We start from the raw sequence: 21202 nt of genomic DNA, 5'->3' as shown, positions 1-21202 counted from the left end.
TGGTACAGCTGTTTTTGAAAATAGTTTGGTAATTCCTCAAAAGGTTACATGTAGAGTTATTATGTCACATAGCAATTCCATTCCCAAGCACATACCCAAGAGAATTGAAAACAGATATTCACACAAAAACTGGTACAACAACGTTCAAAGCATCATTATCATAATAGCTAAGAAATGGAAACAATTCAAATGTCCATCAACTGATAAATGGATAGAGATGTGATATATCCATACAATGGAGTATTATTCACCTATGAAAAGGGATAAAATACTCTACAATGTACAATACAAACAAACCTTAAATACGTGCTAAATGAGAGGCAACACACACAAAAGGCCACATATTATAAGATTTCATTTATATGAAATTCCCAGGACATATAGATTAATAGAGATACAAAGGAAATTTTTAGTTTCCAGAGGCTGGCAGAAGGAGGGAATGGGGAATGACTGCTAATGTGTGTGCAGTTTCTTTTAGGGGTGATGAAAAATTCTTGAGTTAATGATGGATGTGTAACCTTGTAAATTTACCAAATGCCTTCAACAGTACACTTTTACTTTTCTTATTTTTTAATTATTTTAGAGCAGGGAGAGGGGAAAAGCGAGGGAAAGAGAGGGAGAGAGAGAGAAAGAGAGAGAGAGAGAAGGGGGAGAGACAGAATTTTAAGCAGTCTCCACCATCAGTGTGGACCCCAATGGAGGACTCATCCCATGACCATGGGATGATGACCTGAGCTGAAATCAAGAGTTGGACGCTCAACCAACGAAGCTACCCAGGCACCCTTGAACTGTACACTTTGAAAAAGCTAATTTGATGGTACGGAAATTATATGTTGAGTGAAAAAAAGAAGAATCTATGGGGCGCCTGACTGGCTCAGTCTGTGGAGCATGCAACTCTTGATCTCGGGGTCATGAGTTCAAGCCCATGTTGGGTTTAGAGTTTACGTGAAAAATAAACAAAAAATAAATAAAATTTAAAAGAAGAATCTATGGGGCGCCTGGAGGGTGTCATGTCTACTCACCTCTCTGTCTCTGTCTCTATTTTCCACCCTTGGTTCCCACCTCCCACCTCTTCTTTCTCTTCTTGCTTGTTCCCTTTCTTCTTACCTGGCCGCAATGTGGAAATAAAATATGTTGTAAAGCATTTCTGTAAAAATTACATACTTTTTTGCTTTCTTTGCTTGGCTGGAAAGAAAGTGATTTTGATGCTTAATATTTCTTTAAGGAAAAACAACTCTAAATTAATTACAAGGTTGATTTTGCTTTAGGGGATATAGCCAGTAATTAAAAAAAAAGATTATCCACCCATGCTATATGAGTAGTTATAAATAATTGAAGTAAGATACTTTCACGAACATTAAAAAGTGATTTGTAAATATAAGCAGACACTACTGGTAAACACTGATAATATCTAGTGTAATGATGTTCACCAAAGTTTCTTAATTATAATTTGGCTCTTCTATGTGTAGACACGCCTGAGTTAACCATTTATGCTACAAAGTAAAAGCCTCCTACTCAGATGGTTTCATTTGACTCATATAAACCTGATCACATTTTCCCTCTGGAATGTCCTTTCTGAACTAAAACAAAAAAAAATACAATATGGGTTGTAAGCTCTTCTCTTGCGAAGCCATCTTCAGAATGACCAATTATTCTTTGTCATTCATCTGGAAGAGTGAGTAAGTACAAAAAGAATACCATTAGCCACAAAGTTGTCATCTTCTTCAAATAAAAGTCTGATCTCTGGCTTGAATGTTGAAACGGAAGATTCACTGTTTTCTTGTGTGGTGGGTCAAGAGAAATGATTTTTGTTCTCAACTGTCATTTTATGGAACGAGCGTATTCCGTTTGTTGATGAAACGTTAAGAAAACGAACCGGTTAAGTTTCACAGGACTTGGTGATTGAAATTCTAGTGCCCAGAGTAGTGGTGTCAGAGTGATGAGGCATCCAGATAATGATCTCAGAAACCTTCCCAAACAATGTGACTGCTTCATTAGAAGGGGAAGGGGGAGGGAGGAAAGATGGACTTAATGCTCCAGTCAGCTCCTAAGAGGCCACCTATCCTGTCTTGGAGAGACAGAGTGCTTCACTGTGGGGCCTGTTTTGGTGCATGGGTACAACTATCACTGAAAGATTAGAATTACTATTAGATATTAAGTATTAGGGGCTCCAAGGAGAGCTGAAGAAGGTGGACTTCCATTGACTGGCTCTAGCAGTCACCCAGGTGGCACCTTTAAGACCCGCACCCCCCACCCCCCAGCCTGGATTGAGAAGCTTGGTATTTGCTTATCTTCCTTAAACTGCACAAAGGCTCTGTGTCTGGGTATGCAAAAATGAGTTCCCTCTTGTTCCTGAGCATAGAGTTAGACTATATTTCCCAGTCTCCTCTGTAGTTCCCTGTGGTCACGAGACTGAATGCTAACCAACGGATAGGAATTGGATATGCGCCCTCCTTGCTCCGTTTCTTCCTTTATTGATTGGATGCTGTAGAAGGTGAGGCCTTGGGGGAGGGGAGAGCCACATGCTACAGCAGAACACAATACAAAGGGGCTTGAGCATGGAGGAGAGCTGTCCACCACCCAGAAAGAGTTTAGGTGAGCAAGAAACAGGCTTTTATTAGGCTTGAGTATTATACACGTTGGGGTCTATTTACTACAAATGCTAGCATGACCCTAACTAGCAAGGGATCTGAATGCTAGCAATCGATGGACTTCAACAACAGATGTCCAACAAACACATAGGAAACACCATTTCAGAAATGTAACCCTCTTGCCCTTTCTTCCTTTTGTTTCTCATTTTTCATTTGTCATTGGCTTACTTCCTATTTTTGTTTTGGTTTTAATTAGTTAATTGGTAGTAAAATTTCCTCTTTAAACCTTGTCCCTCACCTCTACCCTCACCCACCCCACAAATATGATTGAATTTGGAAACGGTTATCAGGGAAGATTTTCATAAATTCTCCGAGGATGAGAATGGGAGTGTTAGGGGAGGCTAGTTGAGGAGAAGAAGTGTGGTGATGAATGGAGGAGAGCCTAAGGAGCGTTTAGGATATTTGAATTACTTCCATCACAAGGATGGTGAGAAGAAGGCTGCTCATTAGGGACCATGGTGGATTACTTTTGAGGATGCTAGGTTTTGAAATTCTCATTCAATAGAATGAACTTTGTTTACAGCATGAACAGCCAGCCTGGTAGCAGGAGCCAACCTTATTCTGCAGTTAAAGAAATAATTTTATTTGTTTGTAAGATTTTATTTACTTATTTTTTAAATGTTTATTTATATTTATTTTGAGAGAGAAAGAAAGAGAGAGAACCTGCAGAGGAGGGGCAGAGAGAGTGTCTCAAGCAGTCTCTGTGCTGTCACGGCGCTCAGTCTCACAACTTTGGGATCCTGATCTGAGCCTAAATCAACAGGTGGACGCTTAACCAACCGAGGCACCCAGCCCCCGCCCAGTAAGATTTCATTATTAAGTAATCGCTGCACCCAACACGGGGCTCGAACTTACAATCCAGAGATCAAGCCAGGCACCACAAGAAATAATTTATTTTAAATTGTTTTATTGACCTGTATACAGATTAAAATATGAACTTTTTTTTTTTTTTAAGTAGGCTTTGCACCCAGCACAGAGCCCAATGCGGGGGGTGAACTCATGACCCTGAGTTTAAGACCTGAGCTGAGATCAAGAGCCAGACACTTGGGGCACCTGGGTGGCTCACTTGGTTGAGCGTCTGACTCTTGATTTTGGCTCAGGTTATGATCCCAGGATCTTGGGATGGAGCTCTGTGGTGGGCTTTGCAGAGTGTGGAGCCTGCTTAAGATTCTCTCTCTCCGCCCCCCTCCCCCACTCACTCAAGCACATGCTCTCTCTCTGAAATAGAAGAAAAAAAAAGTCGGACGCTTAACCCACTGAGCCACCAAGGTACCCCAAACATTTTTTTTAATGTGAACCATTAAAATAATTTTTTTTAATTTTTTTTAAAGTAATCTCTATACCCCATGTGGGGTTAGAACTTACAACTCTGAGATCAAGAGTCACATGCTCTACGAACTGAGCCAGCCGGGTGCCCCCAAATGTAGACCTTTTTATTAAAAACACACAATTATTTACAATTAAAAACACAATCTTTGAAGCACTGAATAATGAGACAAGTGTAAATCATTTTTTATTATAAGAAAGCTGAGTCAAAATTCAGGAAATATGTGTTGAGCTCCTTTTATATGTCAGCTGTATGTTTTCTATGGTTCAACCCAACCTCTGCATTTTATTTTTCTATACATTTTAGGTAGTAATACATAGAAATATATACTGGCACCTGGTAAGTTTTGTGACACCATCTTATATATACTAGGCAGAGTATACAAATGACAGTAAATTTAAATGAACACATTTTTAATCCTTCTTGATCTTCTAATTTTATTGAGAAGTGTCAGGGGTCAGGTTCCTGGGAAACAGACTCTGAGACTCTTAACATTTTCGGACAGAAGTTTCATTAGAGGGTGCTCTCGGGAACAATACTGGCGAAGAGTAAGAAAACAGAAGGAAACGCAAAAGGAGAGGTGAACCACAGTCCAATTGCAAAGAGGCCTCAGCTGATCCTACGTTGAGCTTGGGAGCTGGAATGATTCTTCAGAGTTGCTCCAAACTGAGACAACTGGTCTGAACATTTTTGGATGCTGGTTGTCCCCGGGGCAGAGTATAACCTGGGGCAAGGTAGTTTCCTTCAGCTCAGGACAATTCCCCGAAGAGGAACTGAGTTGTGAGCCATTCGCAGCCAATATGCCTGAGCCAGAGCTGTGAGTTCCTTGATCCCAGAAGGATCGGTTGGGCACACAGCAGCCACTGTATACACATTATGTGTGATTACATCATCATGTCAGAAAAAGAGAACGGTGACAGGATAGAAATAAACAGAGGGAGAAAAGTGAATAAAAAGGGAAGAGAAGAAAAAAACAATAAATCAGTATTTGGGGAAAATGGAAAATAAAGAATAGAAAAAAATTCAATAAAATAAAAAATAACCTTAGCACCAGTTCCAGGTACTGACTATGATTTCGCAACACAGCACATTCCAGTTGAATGTAGGCATTAAAATGGCTAAGGTCACTTGGTACATCAGAAATAGTTATGGAAAGCACCTGTGAATCATGATTCAGAGGCTTGTACCATAACCTTCAAAGCACATTAAAATGACTGGAAATGCATTCTGTCCAACTACTTAACCAGCAGAGGTCATTCAGTCAGAAGAACACTTTCAGAGCATGAAAAAGCAAGTTTGATGACTATTGACGCTGTTAAGTTTCGCCAGTTTGAGTCTTGGCTTATTTATGAGTTATTAACTTAAAAAAATTTTTTTTAATGTTTATTTATTTTGGAGAGAGAGACAGACAGAGCATGAGTGGGGGAAGGACAGAGAGAGAGGGGGAGACACAGAATCTGACACAGGCTCCAGGCCCTGAGCTGTCAGCACAGAGCCCGACGGGGGGCTTAAACTTGGAAATAGTGAGATCATGACCTGAGCCGAAGTCGGACGCTTAAGCAACTGAGCCACCCAGGCACCCCATGAATTAACTTTTAATCATCCCATGGGTGACTCAAAAATTATGTATATTTGGCTTTGGAGTTCATGATAAGAATTTGGTCACGAGTAATGGCTGCTCCTGGGCATATTGATTCTCCTAAACTTCAGGCTTGCTTTGTGCCAGGTGAGCAGCCTCTCTGGGCTTAAGGAAGTGGCCTCGGGGACAGAGAGGTAGCCTACAAATTAACCCTGAGTATAGCACCTGTGCAGAAATATAGACATAGATATAGAGATATATGCAGAAACCTGTCATTGTGGCCCCTGCTACACTGATGGTCCTAAATATATTTTTCTTTTTATGAAATTAAAGTTGGTTTCCATCGCCGAGGATGTGCCAAGCTGTGGCCAGGAGAGAGAGAACCCAAACAAGAGGAAATCATTCTGAGATCCAACATTTGGTCATGGGCTAGGCACAGGGGAGAGACTGAGAGCTGATGGTGGCTTGACCGGGCCAATGCTGTAGGAAAAGTCCTGTGAGTGAGAGTCCGTGAGGACACCTTCCTCGGTTCATTCATTTGGACCATAAGACTCCTGAGCTGGAGAATAATAGCAGAGTGGAAAGTTTTCAGGTGGCTATTACCTTGGTCCTGTGCCAGGTGGATTACTCACTGCTCACAAAGCTCCAGCTGGTATTTACCCCCCAACAAAAGGGGAAAGGAAAGAGAAAAGTTCTTGGTTTTAACGTCACGGTGGGCATAAAGCATGAATGATAAGACAACGGGATGGGGAAAATGAGAAAAATTTCCCCTGGTCCTGGTTTATTTTTATGACGGGATATCAATTATTTCTACCCCTTTAGGGAACATAAGAATCTAAAGTGTTTTCATTCTTTAACTAAATTTTGTTTATTAACCTCATATCTGAGGAAATAACATTTAATCAGCTCACTTCCTGAAGGGCTTGTTTCATATCCTTGACTCAGATTACTGCTGTGTGATCACGGACAGCTTTAGTCTTTCCTCCCACAGGGAGCTGAAGAGCAATTCTGTGGCTCCCAATACACACAATAAACCCCAGAACAAGAACTATCCTGACCCTGAACATCCTCTTTTGTTTTAACGAAGAAAATGCCTCCCAAATTTAATCTGTAAAAAAAAAAAAAAAAAAAAAAAAAAAAATCAGCCAGGATCATGTTACCAAAGAGGAAGATGTTTAGTTAACTCATTTATTTAACAAATCTTCATGCAGCTTATGTACAATGTACAGAATGCTGAGAGGGAGGTGAAAATGAGTAGGCCATGTTGGCAGTCCTTCCAGAACTTACTGGTATTTAACACAGAAGGCATGAAAGCAATTGATTATAATCCAACAAGAAATGAAACAGTGGTCTGATATCCTGTGAGAAATTAATGGTGCTGACAGCCCTTCTCTCATTAAATATTAGACCGCTTCTATTTCACACCATATTATTCAGCAGTTGTTAAAATTCTACCCTCAATGGTTTCCTACGACTTTCCCAACTCCATGCTAAGCTTCTCAAGGTCAGGAAGGAGATCTGGAGAGCTGTGTTTCCTGAACTTCCCTGTGTCCGGCAAGCTCCTCCCACCAGCTCTTATCCTCCTACAGCCCTTGCCAAACTAAACTGCTTAGCAAATTGGATTCACGACTGCAAAATGACTTTCGAAACTATCAATCACTTTTATTGCACCTGACAGACAAGCTGGCGACTCCTAAAATACGGTAGACAATTCATGTCCTCAAAAAGTAGGCACATTGAGCGTGTTAGGATACCATCTTCCCAACACTCATCAGCGCACGGTGCTTTCCTATGTGCACAGGCCTAAGGATTAAGCACAGGCATACATCTTGTGGTTTTTCCAAGAGGCTGAAACATCTGTCTCCATATTTTACCTCTGGTCCATTCGTGGATTGCTCAGATAACATTCCTCAGGGGTACTATATGTGCTTTGCAGAGTCAGTTCTTCTGTGATGAAGGGTGTAGAATGAATGCTGATCATGGGCTCCAGAGCAAGTGGCAGGCCTCAGTGCTGTGTGACAGTTCTAGAACAGTGAGGGGTGGGAGCCTGTTGCTGATCTGGTTTAGGCTTCCTAAAGAGACACGCTCAATGCAGGCTCAGCCTGCTGTTCTGTTTGATGCCTCTGGTGCCCCGCTTTCCCATGGATATTGAAACGAGTTCTGTATGCCTCAATCTCTGGAATCATAGATCGTTCTCATCCCAGTGTGAGCCCCTGTAGATGTCTAGTGCCTCCCATATCTCCAAACTGTCCTCTGCTTCTTCTCCTTTGATCCTGCCTGACTGCTCTCCCTACCAAATGTCCTGCCCTTTGGAATTTTTCTTCTTCCTACTTGAAACTTTTCTTCTTCCCATTGCAACCTGAGTGACTTTACAGAACACATTTCTGATCGAGTCACTGCCTTAATCCCTCGAAATGGCTCCCCATTGTTCTCAGAAAGCTCCCAACCGCCACTTGCCAGCCCTGAGTCATGTGTTCCCACTCTAGCCAACCTTTTCAGGTTCTGAGGTGCCCCCATGCTCTCCACCCCTAGCTTTCCAAGTGTCTGTCTGCACTCTACTTCTGGTTTTATTTTTTCTATACATTAGGTCTCACTTAGCAGTCTCTGTCTTTGGAATTCCTTCCTTGACTGCCAGACTGAAGTTACCAGTATTCACATCGGTGCTCTTATACACTGCAGGTAAGTTCCTCTTTCCTTGTCTGTTCTCTCTGTTAGACAGAAAGGTCCGTGGGACAGGCAGCCTTTGTCTTGTTCATGTTGTAGACTTACTGCCCAGAACACAGTGGTTTCTTAATTGGGCCAGCTTCACTGGCACTTGGGAGGGAGTTTCGGTTTTAATACCCATCAGTTGCTGTCTTGAACTTTTTTTTTAAGATTTTATTTTTAAGTAATCTCTATACCCAATGTGGGGCTCAAACCCACAACTCCAAGATCAAGAGTTGCACACTCCACCGACTGAGTCAGGTCACCCCTTGAATTTTTTTAACCATTTGTCTTTGGGTTTATGTTTTGGAACCCTGGTCCCACTCCCTGGGATGTTCCCTGCTGTACCCAGTGACCACTGCCCCTCCCCCCCGCCACCGCCTCCCCCATTCCCCTTCCCACACCAGGCTTGGTGCAGAACAATGAGGGATTGGTTGGATTCTCGTGCCTACATGTGGAGTCAAGCACAGAGTCTGTGGTGCCCGTGAGGCTCGGCACTCTCTGTGAGCACCCAGGCGTCCAAATGAGTACAATGCTGAGTAGCAAATAAAAAACACAATGGCAGGTTGAGAAGAAGTCCACAGAGAAAAGAAAACACTTTTTCCCCCTGCTTCTGGAACAAGGGATTTTGCATCTTCATTTTTCACTAGGCCCTTTAGATTATTTAGCTACTCTTGGCTCTCAACGAATATTTGTTGAACAGCTGAATCAAAGAAATTTGATGAACCAAATGCATATTTTTTTTTTCCGCAAGCAATTACCCAGAGAGATTTTCCAACGGGGTGGTCATTTCCTAAAACTTTTTGGGACTTCTTTCTGAGAAAGTCATTCATTTGTTCAGCAATTATTTTTTGAGTAGTTACTATGTGCCAGGTTCTCGTGTGCAGCAGTGAACTATTTAGATAAGGTTGCAGAACATCTTTACCCTTAGAATTGCTTTGTTGTGGATTTACTTTTCTAAGGAAGCAAAAGTCTCCAGGGACAACATCTGCTGAGTACAGTGGACCATAAAACTACATAGTAACCACTTGGGAGCTCTTGGGACTAAAATCAACTTTATAACTATGCAACCATAAATTAGAAACATTGGGTTTCTTATGTGAGTAAACTGATTCTGAAGATAATTCCCAAATATAAATTTCAAAACCATTTTGAATTACTTTTAATAAATGAAGAGTATCTCAAGGTGACTACTTATTTCCTTTTTATTAAAATGTTTTATTTATTTCTTTTAATATTTATTGGTTTTGAGAGAGCTAGAGAGAGCGAGCGGGGGAGGGACAGAGAGAGAGGGAGGCAGAGAATCCCAAGCAGGCTCGTGAGCTCCCAGAGATCCAGTACCGTGAGATCATGACCTGAGATCAAGAGTCACAAGATGCTTAACCAACTGAGCCACCCAGGCACTCTAAATGAGTATTTTTTTCAAATGCTTTTTATGCATCTACTAAAATGGTTATACAATTTTTCTCTTTTATTCTATTAATGTCATAAATTTACATTGACTGATGTTTAAATGTCAACTCAACCTAGCAGTCTTGGGATAATCCCGCTTGGTCATGATATATTATCCTTTTTACATATTGCTGGATTTGACTTGCTAATTTTTTTTAAAGTTTATTTATTTATTTTGAGAGACAGAGAGAGAGAGAGAGAGAGAGAGAGTGAGAACAAGCGGGGAGGGGCAGAGAGAGAGTGGGGGACAGGGGATCCAAAGAGGTCTCCGCGCTGACAACAGTGAGTCAATGTGGGGCTTGAACTCAGGAACTGTGAGAGCATGACCTGAGCGGAAGTGGGACGCTCAACCTCAACCAACTGAGCCACTGGGGCACCACCCCCCTGCCCCGCCCCAATCCTGCCCCAGTGACTATCTTGAAGCAGCAATTACGATTTACACATAGAAGCTCTGGGTAAATAAATAAATAAATAAATAACAAATTAAATAAATAAATGTAGAAGCTCTGGAATTAATACATTTTTTTCCAAGAAAGTATTGTTTTTGGTAATTTCTATTTTTTTTATTTTCTTAAACATACTTTTTCATCTAGTTTCGTATGCAAAAGGAATTTGCAGGTGATCTGAATGTGGTTATTAGTAATAACCTGCTTCTATGATGACATTGTTCTTACGATCTTTACCATGAATTGTTCGCTGCTTTGTTACAACTTCTAAATTATGGTTTTGTTCATGATCTTTGGAACCCAGTGATAACCTACTTATTTTATAATACCTTTCCTATGTAGGCTGGCCCTTATTAGCAGTGTTATCTTAACCTCCTTGTGCCTTGGTTTCCTCATAGAATTGTAGTGGGGACTAAATAAATTAACATACGCAAAGACCTTAGAATACTACCTAGCATATGGTAAATGCCACATTAAGATTTTTATTACAATAATTATTATTATCTGGCCTTATGCATCTAGGCCAGGAACAGGCAAACTTTTTCTCTAAAGGGGCAGACAGTAGATATTTAGGGCTTTGTGGGTCAGATGATCTCTGTCACAACTGCTCAAGGCTGTTGTAATGCCAGACTCAGTGGTAGACCATACATAAATGGATGGGCATGACTGTCTTCCAATAAAACTTTAATTATAATAACAAGTGGCTGGTCAGATCCGGTGTGTGGGTAATTCATTTGCTACTCCTCGTCTGGACCTTTTTGATGGGTTTGAGTGTGAATGGCTGGTGAAGGCTTAGCCACGAGTCAGGAGTGGAGCCATGGTGACTTGAGGCATCTGAAGCCCAGGTCACAGTAGTCACAGGCTTCTATAGATAGGATGGCCCAAAGCGAGGGCTGGGTGGCATGTCCTTGGAAGTGCATCTGGGCTGGTGGCCATCGTGGAGTAGGGAGGCTACAACCGGAAAACTCCATGGATTTCACTCACCAGAATTAGTTTTGTCCTGGCAAATGGAGTCCATGAGCATTTTAGAGACCCTTGTTCAGGGCTGCGTATGCAAAGGTTTACTGTACTCTTCACAGCAGGCCTATCGTATACTCTATGTATCTACAAGGATGCGACATGTCATCCAGTGAATGTTCAGAAGCCATCTGGAATTTAATCTTTTTAAAGACTAGAGAATAGGTTTCTTTGAGGGGCCACTTTGCAGACCCCAGATTTCTATAACATCCTTTGCCCTTAAAGTAATCAGTGAGCCTAAATATTATGAGAAAGTGGAACCCCTGACCTGCTTGGCAATCGCTTCCCCTGAAGTGAGTGACCTCAAAGGAGCCGGGAAGTGAAGTCTTGTGTTGTTGTTGTTTTTCCATATCAGATCAGCATGCACTATGCTTGCCTAAATAACAGATATTATCTAGAGAGATAGGTAGATATGGAGAGGATATTTGTTTTCTTTATGAACTTGATGTCTTAATGTGCCTGGTAGGCAGCATGCACTCTTTTGCAATATTCTTCCAGTTTTGCACGGGCACGCTCCTTAAGGCAACAAAAGGTACCTGCCGGAGCATATTCTACATTTACATCGTGCTTTCCAGGGGCACAGCTTTTCCTACAAGCTGGAGGGTGACCCAGACTTAAATTGGGCTCTTATTTGATACAACAAAAGAAATTTTGATTTGTTGATTGGTTGGTTCAAGAAATATTTACTCAGCTCCTAATCATATGTACCACACACCATACTGGTTCTTGGAGGTTTCCGGGGGTGACTTTCTGCTCTCATGGAATTTACTGTTTGGTGATACAAGTCAGGGAACAGGTAAGGGCAGCATGTTATTAGAATGAGCAAGAAGTGCTAGAAGGGAAGTGAAAGTTTATCATAATATTTCTCAAATTTACTGGTTGGAAGAATCATCTAGGACCCTCGGGAAAATTAGGGAGTACTTGGTTCCATCCAGGACCTGCTGAATTGTAATCTCTAGGGAAATCTGCGTATTTCACAAGTACTCCGGATGATACTTAGGAACAAGCAAAGTTGGGAAACCCTGGTCTAATAGAATTTAAAACAAAGACAAAAACTCTAGCTTCCAACCAGGCAGTAGTCTTAGAAGCTTTCATTCTAAAGAAGGATTATTAGGCAGGTCTTTGAAGATTTGTTGTCATAATTGGCAGAAAACTTCCATGTCAAACTTGTGTTTGCTGATGCTGATGACCTATGGACTTAAATGCCACCTTTATGAAACCCTCATTAGGTTGCTAGGCAATGAGTACTCTCTCTACGGACTGGGTTTAGTTTCCTGGACATGAGACTTTCTGAAACTTCTTTGTTTTCTTTCTCTCTGTTAAAAAAAAAAAAAATATATATATATATATATTTTTATATATACATACATATATATGTATACATACATACATATATATATACATATATACATATATATGTATACATACATACATATATATACATATATATGTATACATACATACATATACATACATATATACATATATATGTATACATACATACATATATATATACATATATACATATATATACATATATACATATATACATATATACATACATACATATTTTTATCCAGAAATGATGCCATTGAGAATATTTACTCTAAAAACTTAACATTCTTCTCCTTTTGGACCCTCACAGCATACTCCATAGACCTCATGGAAGGCTTTAGTTTAACCCATTGAATTTTTGCCTTGGTCTCAATGAAAGAAGTGATCCCTCTTAATATGTTATGAATATTCTTGTACTGTAATTACAGTGTTTAGTTTTAGTTACTACTATTTACTTACTACAAACTACTGTTTGGCTTTTTTTTTTTAATTTTATTTTTTTAAATTTATATCCGAATTAGTTACCATATAGTGCAACAATGATTTCAGGAGTAGATTTCTTAATGCCCCTTACCCATTTAGCCATCCCCCCTCCCACACCCCCTCCAGTAACCCTCTGTTTGTTCTCCATATTTATGAGTCTCTTAAGTTTTGTCCCCCGCCCTGTTTTTATATTATTTTTGTTTCCCTTCCCTTATGTTCATCTGTTTTGTCTCTTAAAGTCCTCATATGAGTGAAATCATATGATATTTGTCTTTCTCTGACTGACTAATTTTACTTAGCATAATACCCTCCAGTTCCATCCATGTAGTTGCAAATGGCAACATTTCATTCTTTTTGATTGCCAAGTAATACTCCATTGTGTGTGTGTGTGTGTGTGTGTGTGTGTGTGTGTGTGTGTATACCACATCTTTATCCATTCATCCATTGATGGACATTTGGGCTCTTTCCATACTTTGGCTATTGTTGATAGTGCTGCTATAAACATGGGGGTGCATGTGTCCCTTCGAAACAGCACACCTGTATCCCTTGGATAAATACCTAGAAGTACAATTGCTGGGTCGTAGGGTAGTTCTATTTTTAGTTTTTTGAGGAATCTCCATACTGTTTTCCAGAGTGGCTGCACCAGCTTGCATTCCCATCGGCTTTTTAAAAGTAGTATTTAACTTTCCAGTATTCTTATTATAAGCCACTGCAAAAATTTCTCATTAGTATTGTAGACTATTTTGCCTGAAAAATGTTTACAGGGTTTTTTTTCTTAGTATAAAAGTAATTTATTCATTGTAGAAATTTGTAGAAACCTAAAAAGAATAAAATTTAAAAATCACCTGTATTCCTACAGCCCAGTAGTAATAACTATCAGCATTTTAGTCTATTTCCTTTTAATCATTTTATTGTTAATTTTTTTTAATTTTTATTTAACATTTATTTATTTTTGAGACAGAGAGAAAACATGAACAGGGGAGGGTCAGAGAAAGAGGGAGACACAGAATCCGAAACAGGCTCCAGGCTCTGAGCTGTCAGCACAGAGCCCGACGCGGAGCTCGAACTCACGGACCGTGAGATCATGACCTGAGCCGAAGTCGGATGCTTAACCGACTGAGCCACCCAGGCGCCCCTATTGTTAATTTTTAATATGTTACTTTCAATTGATCATTCATTGATAAGTAGTTATAATTAGGGTTATACTTATGTCAAGTTTGTATCCAGATCTCCTAACAAAACTTTATACAATGAGCATATTTCCCTTAAAATTTAGAATGTCTTCATGAGTATATTGCATTCCATCACGTAGATATGCAAGCATTTATTTAAAAATGTTTTCATTGTTCAATTTTAGGTGGTTTTTAAATTTTTCACTTTCATACATATAACCTAACATTTCATAACATTGGCATGAACCTCTTTGTACATAATTAAATATATGTCCATATCTATGATCCATCTTTCAAGACATTCCTAGTCATGATATTACTGGGTTGAAGGACACGCTGTTTTTTGAGATTGTTAATACATGTTGCCAAATTGCTTTTCAGGAAGATTGTACCAATTTAGGCCCAGAGGGTGTCTTTAGAGGGAGAGGCTAGAAAGTACCCTTGGCTAGATGGATCCACTGGGACCCATAAGCACTAGGAAATGGCTGTGATTTATGGATACACCAGTTAGACTCCTTGTGCTCTGTGATCCTAGACTTGTATTCCTAACTCTGACAACATAGTTTCACAAATGAATATCATAGGTAGGATGTGGAAAGAACCTTATCAACCTACCTCTGCTATTGTACCAAAGTCTTGTAGAATATACGTTCCTGACGATGAATAGTCATGGCATCTTTATATACAAAGGGCAGCTTATCAGTGAAATCATGGTCTGGTCTCTACTCATATTATAAGCATGATTGTAAATTGGCATTGAAAGAGGACATATGGGGGCCCTTGGGTGGCTTAGTTGGTTGAGTGTGCGACTCCTGATTCTGGCTCAGGTCATGATCCTCGAGTCATGGGTTCAAGCCCTGTATCGGGCTCTGCACTGAGCACGGAACCGGCTTGAAATTCTCTCTCTCTCCCTTTGTCCCTCTCCCCCTGCTCATGCTCTCTCTCTCTAAAATAAATAAATAAATAAATAAATAAATAAATAAATAAATAAATAGGAGATATTCGCTAGTGAGTCATTGGTAAATGATAATGCTAGTATTATCATTTATAGGGGATATATACTCAGCCCTCCAGTGGAAACATTTCCAAATTCTTGGTGCTTTTTCCCATGAACTGTCTTTAGGAAAAGAGGAAATGCTGGTGTTTGTAGCTTCATACTTTGTAAAATATCTTTTTCTTCTTTCCCTCCCCATTCTCAGCTTTCATCTGTAATGCCTCAATGGATCTCAGCTATGAAAAACAAGTAAAAGGAAAGCTTACTACTTTTCAGTCCTCATTGACCCCAAGTTACAGAACACAGTTATTTAAGTGGAGTTGTCATGTGGGTTAGTGTGCCCAGTGACATGTGATGAAATGGCTATTTTCCACCAAATGAATCAGTTGGTGTAAGAAAGGAACCACGATTTATTTGATTAGGACCATAATTTATAAGACTACAGCTTATGTTGCTTGTGTGTGTGTGAGAGAGAGAGAGAGAGAGATAGAAAGAGAGAGAGAGAGAGAGAGAGAGGAAGAAAGTAGATCTACTCTTTCACATACTGGCACAGGTTACCATATGCTGGCTTCTGGCTTCAAGCAGTAAAGATTGCAGAAGTCCCCAGGATGTCTAGATAGCATTTGGAAGCACCCCAAGGGCTTAAATTTCCATTTGATTTGATTTCTTTCCACTGTCTAATGGCACTTCATTAACAGTCTGAATTTAGCAAAACTACAGAACAGTAAGAGATATCCAGACTGGTCCTGGTTGGGAAATGAACCCCTAATCATAGCGAGCTGTTTTTAGGAGAGATTGTTACGGAGAGGGACAGCATGAAAGTGGAACAGGAGAAACTGTAAGACAGGCAGAAGCTCAAAGCTGCTTCTAGCATAGGAGGCGAGATCATCCGGACTGAAGAAGTTCTAAAACGTAGGATCTCCAGGGCTCCCTATAGTTAAAAAAAAGATACAACACTCATTCTGTCCAAGTATTTTATTACCTATCACCTTATTTGGCTTTTGCTACATCTTTGAAATAAACAGAACAAGTGTTCTAGATGTGCAATCCTTTATTTGAAACCCTTAGGGCCAGGTATTTTAGGTTTGAGAAGTTTTCAGAATTTAGACAAATGACATAATGCCAATTGTGTATGCTATGAAACACCCTTAAACAGGGTCTGGGACATCGTCCCGTTATCAGACACATTATGTAGGCAATGAGACAAATGGATATTCACAATAAGGAGAGAAAGACTATAAACACTACATTACAGTTTGGGTTAGGTTTTTGCAGCCAAATGAGTTACAAAAATCATTTAGTTTCTCAGAGATTTATGGAGTTTGCAAGTGGGGGTAAAGGATTGTGGCCTCAATTATCCCCATTTGACAGATGAGGGAACAGAAGTCCAGAGATGTTAAGTGATATGTGCAATGTTAGGCAGAAATTAAGTCTCCTTTTTCCTGTCAGTTCTAGATTATCATAAAATGGGATGATCATGAATATTCCAAGTTGATCTAAACCAACCCAAGTACTTATATTAATATTAATGCATGGTGTGGGATGGCTGGCTGGCTCAGTCATTGAGGTGTGCAACTTTTGATCTCGGGGTTGTGGGTTTGAGCCCACGTTGGGTGTAGAGGTTACTTAAAAATAAAATCTTAAAAAAAAAATCCATTAGTGCATGGTAACCTTTTACGAAATTTGATTCCATCCATGGCAACAACTGTTTTCTTCCATCTCTGCCTCCTTATATGTTTTTTAAACCTTTCTCAAGATGGGACCTTGGGATTTTGTTATTTATTCGTTTGTTTTATTTTATATTTTTATTTTAGAGAGAGAGAGAGCCTGAGCGGGGGAGAGGAAGAGGGAGAGAATCAGCACAGAGCCCAACAGGGGGATTGATGTCACTACCCTGGGATCATGACCTGAGTCAAAATCAAGAATCAGATGCTCACCACCTGAGCCACCCAGGCACCCTGGGACCTTGAGATTTTAGATTTCCCCTTTGGCTCAGATCAGTCCTTTTCCAAAATTCGTTGTGGTCTCAGTCATGGACCTGGTTGAAGGGATTGCTTTCATAAAAGGGGTACGTGTTTATGGAAATTTAACCATATGTAAAGAGTGGTGCTAAGAAGAAAAAAAAAATGAGCAAGAATCTTCCAGTGCTTCCGTAGCCCAAGTACTAGGAGGAATGGTCCTTGGAAAGCAACCAAAACATAAGCCACACCCAAGTGTACCTAGGTGTTACCAAAATGGACTCTGACTTTTAAAGAACACTAAGTCCAAGTGTGTAACAATCTTTAAAAGAAGTTTGCTGGCCCATCTCAAGTGCCAATGGATACTATTCTGTACTTACTTGCCACCTGCTACTCAATGGTAGATTATAGTATTTCACCTAATGTCTGAGCAAACTAGGTGGTGACCAATGACTTTGAACTGACTTGGAAAAAATCAGCATTGTTAAAGAAACAAGGAGCTGAGTGTTAGTATAGAATTCAGTTCTTAACTTGCTATGTTATTTGATCATGATAGGGCTTACAGACTTCAACATAATTGTACTTGTACAATAATCGTAGTTCCTTCTGAGTATACATGTGCATAAAATAATCAGAAGTGGGCATACAAATAGTTTGGTATATGTTTCCAAGAGGAAATAGATATATTGATGTAAATATATAATTGGGTTTTTTTCTTACATAAAGCATCGTAGCATACCCACTTACTTTGCATTTTTTTTTTTGGTAACAATATTAATAATATATCTTGAAGCCCATTCCTTACTGGCACACTTATATAACTCATTATTTTGGTGCTAAATAGTATTTCATCATTTGGAGTACCAAAATATATTTAGCCAATTCCCCATCATTGGCATATTATTGCCAAGTTTTTTCTATCAATAATGTATCAATGAACATACCTGAACATATACTTTACCTACCATTTTTATTAGTGAAAGCAGATTAAAATGCTTTTAACCTTTTTCCTGTGGCACCAACTTAAACTTTGTTCTTTAGGACTTTTTTAATGTTTATTTATTTTTGAGAAAGAGAGAGCGTGTGAACAGGGGAGGGGCAGAGAGAGAGGGAGACACAGAATCTGAAGCAGGCTCCAGGCTCTGAGCTGTCCACATAGAGCTTGACTTGGGGCTCGAGCTCACAAACCACAAAATCATGACCTGAGCCAAAGTTGCATGCTTGACTGACTGAACCACCCAGGTGCCCTATAATAATGACCGAGTTCTTTTTATTTTTTTAATGTTTATTTTTGAGAGAAAGAGAGAGAGAGATGGAGTACAAACAGGGTAGGTATAGAGAGAGAGGGAGACACAGAATCTGAAGCAGGCTCCAGGCTCTGAGCTGTCAGCACAGAGCCTGATGCAGGGCTTAAACCCACAAACCATGAGATCATGACCTCAGATGAAGTTGGATGCATAACCAACTAAGCCACCCAGGCACCCCAGGATCTTTTTAGTGACTATTTCTTTTAGTGCAGTTTTAGGTTCACAGCAAAACTGAGGGAAGGTACAGAGATTTTACCTATACCCTGTGCCCCTGTACAAGCATAGCCTCCTCTATTATCAGCAGTGTCCACCGGAAGGATACATTTGTTACATACAACCGATGAACATACACTGACACATCATAATCATCCAAAGTTCATACATGGCATTTCAATTCACTCTTGGTGGTGGCCGTTCTTTGGGTTTAGACAAATGTATAATGACATGTATCCATCATTATGGTATCAGGCGGTATTCTCATTGTCCTATATGTTCGGTGTTGTGCTAGATGGCCTCATTTCATTTTCGTCATTGCAAACCCATGAGGATAATACCACGATTATCTCCAATTTACAGTCTCAAAAAGGAGGCTGGCCATATGAAGTCACTTGCCTAAAAACACAGAGAATGAGAACAAAGGGAACCCGTCCAGGGAATCTGCCTGGGTGAGAAGGGATGCTTCAGCACTTGGTTACCCTGCTTCTTCGGATCAATCACCTTGATCTTTTCTAAAAATGTTTATTATCGAAGTAGAGTTGACATACGATGTTATGTTAGTTTCAAGTGCACACCATAGTGAATTGACAATTATATGCTCACAGTGCTCACCACGATTAAGTGTAGTTACCATCTGCCACCTGCCAAAAAGAAACCCATCGGTCCAAAATGGTGTCACTTGGGCCAGGCCAAGTCACCAAACAGGGGCTTAATACCTAATCCAGTTGCAGTTTCAATAGCCCCCAGAAATGTAGTTTTAACCAGTCAGTCAGGAATTTTCTGATCCGTGTCAACGAGGTAATCTGTCACGTGGACCCTCTCCATCCCCTACAGGAAGATGAAGTAATCTTCACGATAAGACCCCTTGCCTTCCCCATAAGGGAAGGTGATCTTGCCTAAGACAATCCATTCTTTTCTTTTGCCTCTAGCGTTCCTGCTCCACGCTGCTTTCTATTAAAATCTTCCATTTTGTACAACTCCTCAGAGCCTCCCTCCACATGCTGGATGGGACGCTGCCAGATTCATGAATCCTTTAATAAGGCCATTTAGATCTTCAGGTTTACTCAGCTGAATTTTGTTTTTTTAACAGATCGTAAAATGTTATTACAATATTATTGACTGTGCTGTACCCTTCACCCTTATGACTTACTTATTTTATGACTGCAACTTTCTACCTCTTGATCCCCTCACCTATTTCTCCCATCCCCTCTGGCAAACACCAGTTGGTTCTTTGTATTTATGAGTCTGTTTCTGATGTTTTCTTCCAGTGCCCTTGATCTTGCTGTTACCTCTGCTTGTAATGCTCTCTTTCCTCCCCCTCTCCCCAATGTGATCAAGTTTTACCATTATCATTCATAACTCAGTTTAAGTCTACTATCTTTAACTTTTCCAAACACCTGCACATATGTCCTTTCCCCACAACTGGTAGTCCTCATTCCTCTCCTGCCTCAAAAAGCATCCCATTCTGGGGGCGCCTGCCTGGGTGGCTCCATTGGTTGAGCCTCTGACTCTTGATGTCTCCTCAGGTCATGATGTCCAGGTTCCAGGGTTTGAGCCATGCATCGGGCTCCGTGCTGGCAGTGAGGAGCCTGCTTGGGATTCTCTCTCTCCATCTCTCTCTGCCCCTCTCCCACTTGGGCACGTTCTCTCTCTCAAAATAAACAGACTTAAAAAAAAGTTGATCCCATTGTTTCCCATCGAGATTCCCGTGACTGCATTAGAGCTGCACACACTGCATTGTTCGCATTTGTCTACATATTGATGTCTTTCATCTTGAACTCCATGAAACCAGGGATTAGGTCTTTCAGTTTTCGTTGCTGTTGTTTAGAGAGGGAGAAAGTGGGGGATGGGGCAGAGAGAGAAGGAGAGAGAATCTTAAGCAGGTTCCAAAGCTCAATGTGGAGCCTGACGAGGGGCTAGATCTCACAACCCTGAGATCAATCATGACCTGAGCTGAAATCAAGAGTCAGACATTCAACTGCCTGAGCCACCCAGGCAACCCCTTTGTTTTGGCTTTTAAATTTATCAGAAGAGCCACAATTTTTTTCAATCATCTTCCTTTTGTCTTTCTCCCATTGCAGCTGCCCCGGTGATCTTGTAAACACTATTCCAAAGAATTTAGTTTTCCTTATAAGATCAGCTGCTTGGGAACATTTAGATCTCAGCTATGACCAAGAAGAGGCAATGAAGTGATACATAACTGTCAAAGGATCTTCTGTTAAAGGTTAAGGATGGTTCCAGGCTTTTCAAAATGACAAAGAAGCTGCTATTTGTCTTTACAAAATATGCTCTGACTTTTAGAGAGCCGTTGGGAGGAGATTATTCGCTCCTCAAGGTGAAGATCTTGCCAAGAGTTTGCATCCAGGACCCTGCTACTATTACCTACTGTTTCAGGAACCCAGGAAGTGTCCTGGGCTACAGCTGAACGTCATTAATTTTAGGTGCTACGAATTCATTGTTAGTGATGAATTTAGGTTCACATTCACTTTTGTTTAGCAGTTGTGTCCCTGTGCTACATTTTGGATGAATATTTAAAAAACTTCAGATAATAATTTGCCTTTC

Source organism: Panthera tigris, chromosome C2, assembly GCF_018350195.1.
Source record: "Panthera tigris isolate Pti1 chromosome C2, P.tigris_Pti1_mat1.1, whole genome shotgun sequence".
In the NCBI taxonomy this organism is placed as follows: Eukaryota; Metazoa; Chordata; class Mammalia; order Carnivora; family Felidae; genus Panthera; species Panthera tigris.
Note: the sequence above shows the minus strand (reverse complement) of the source record.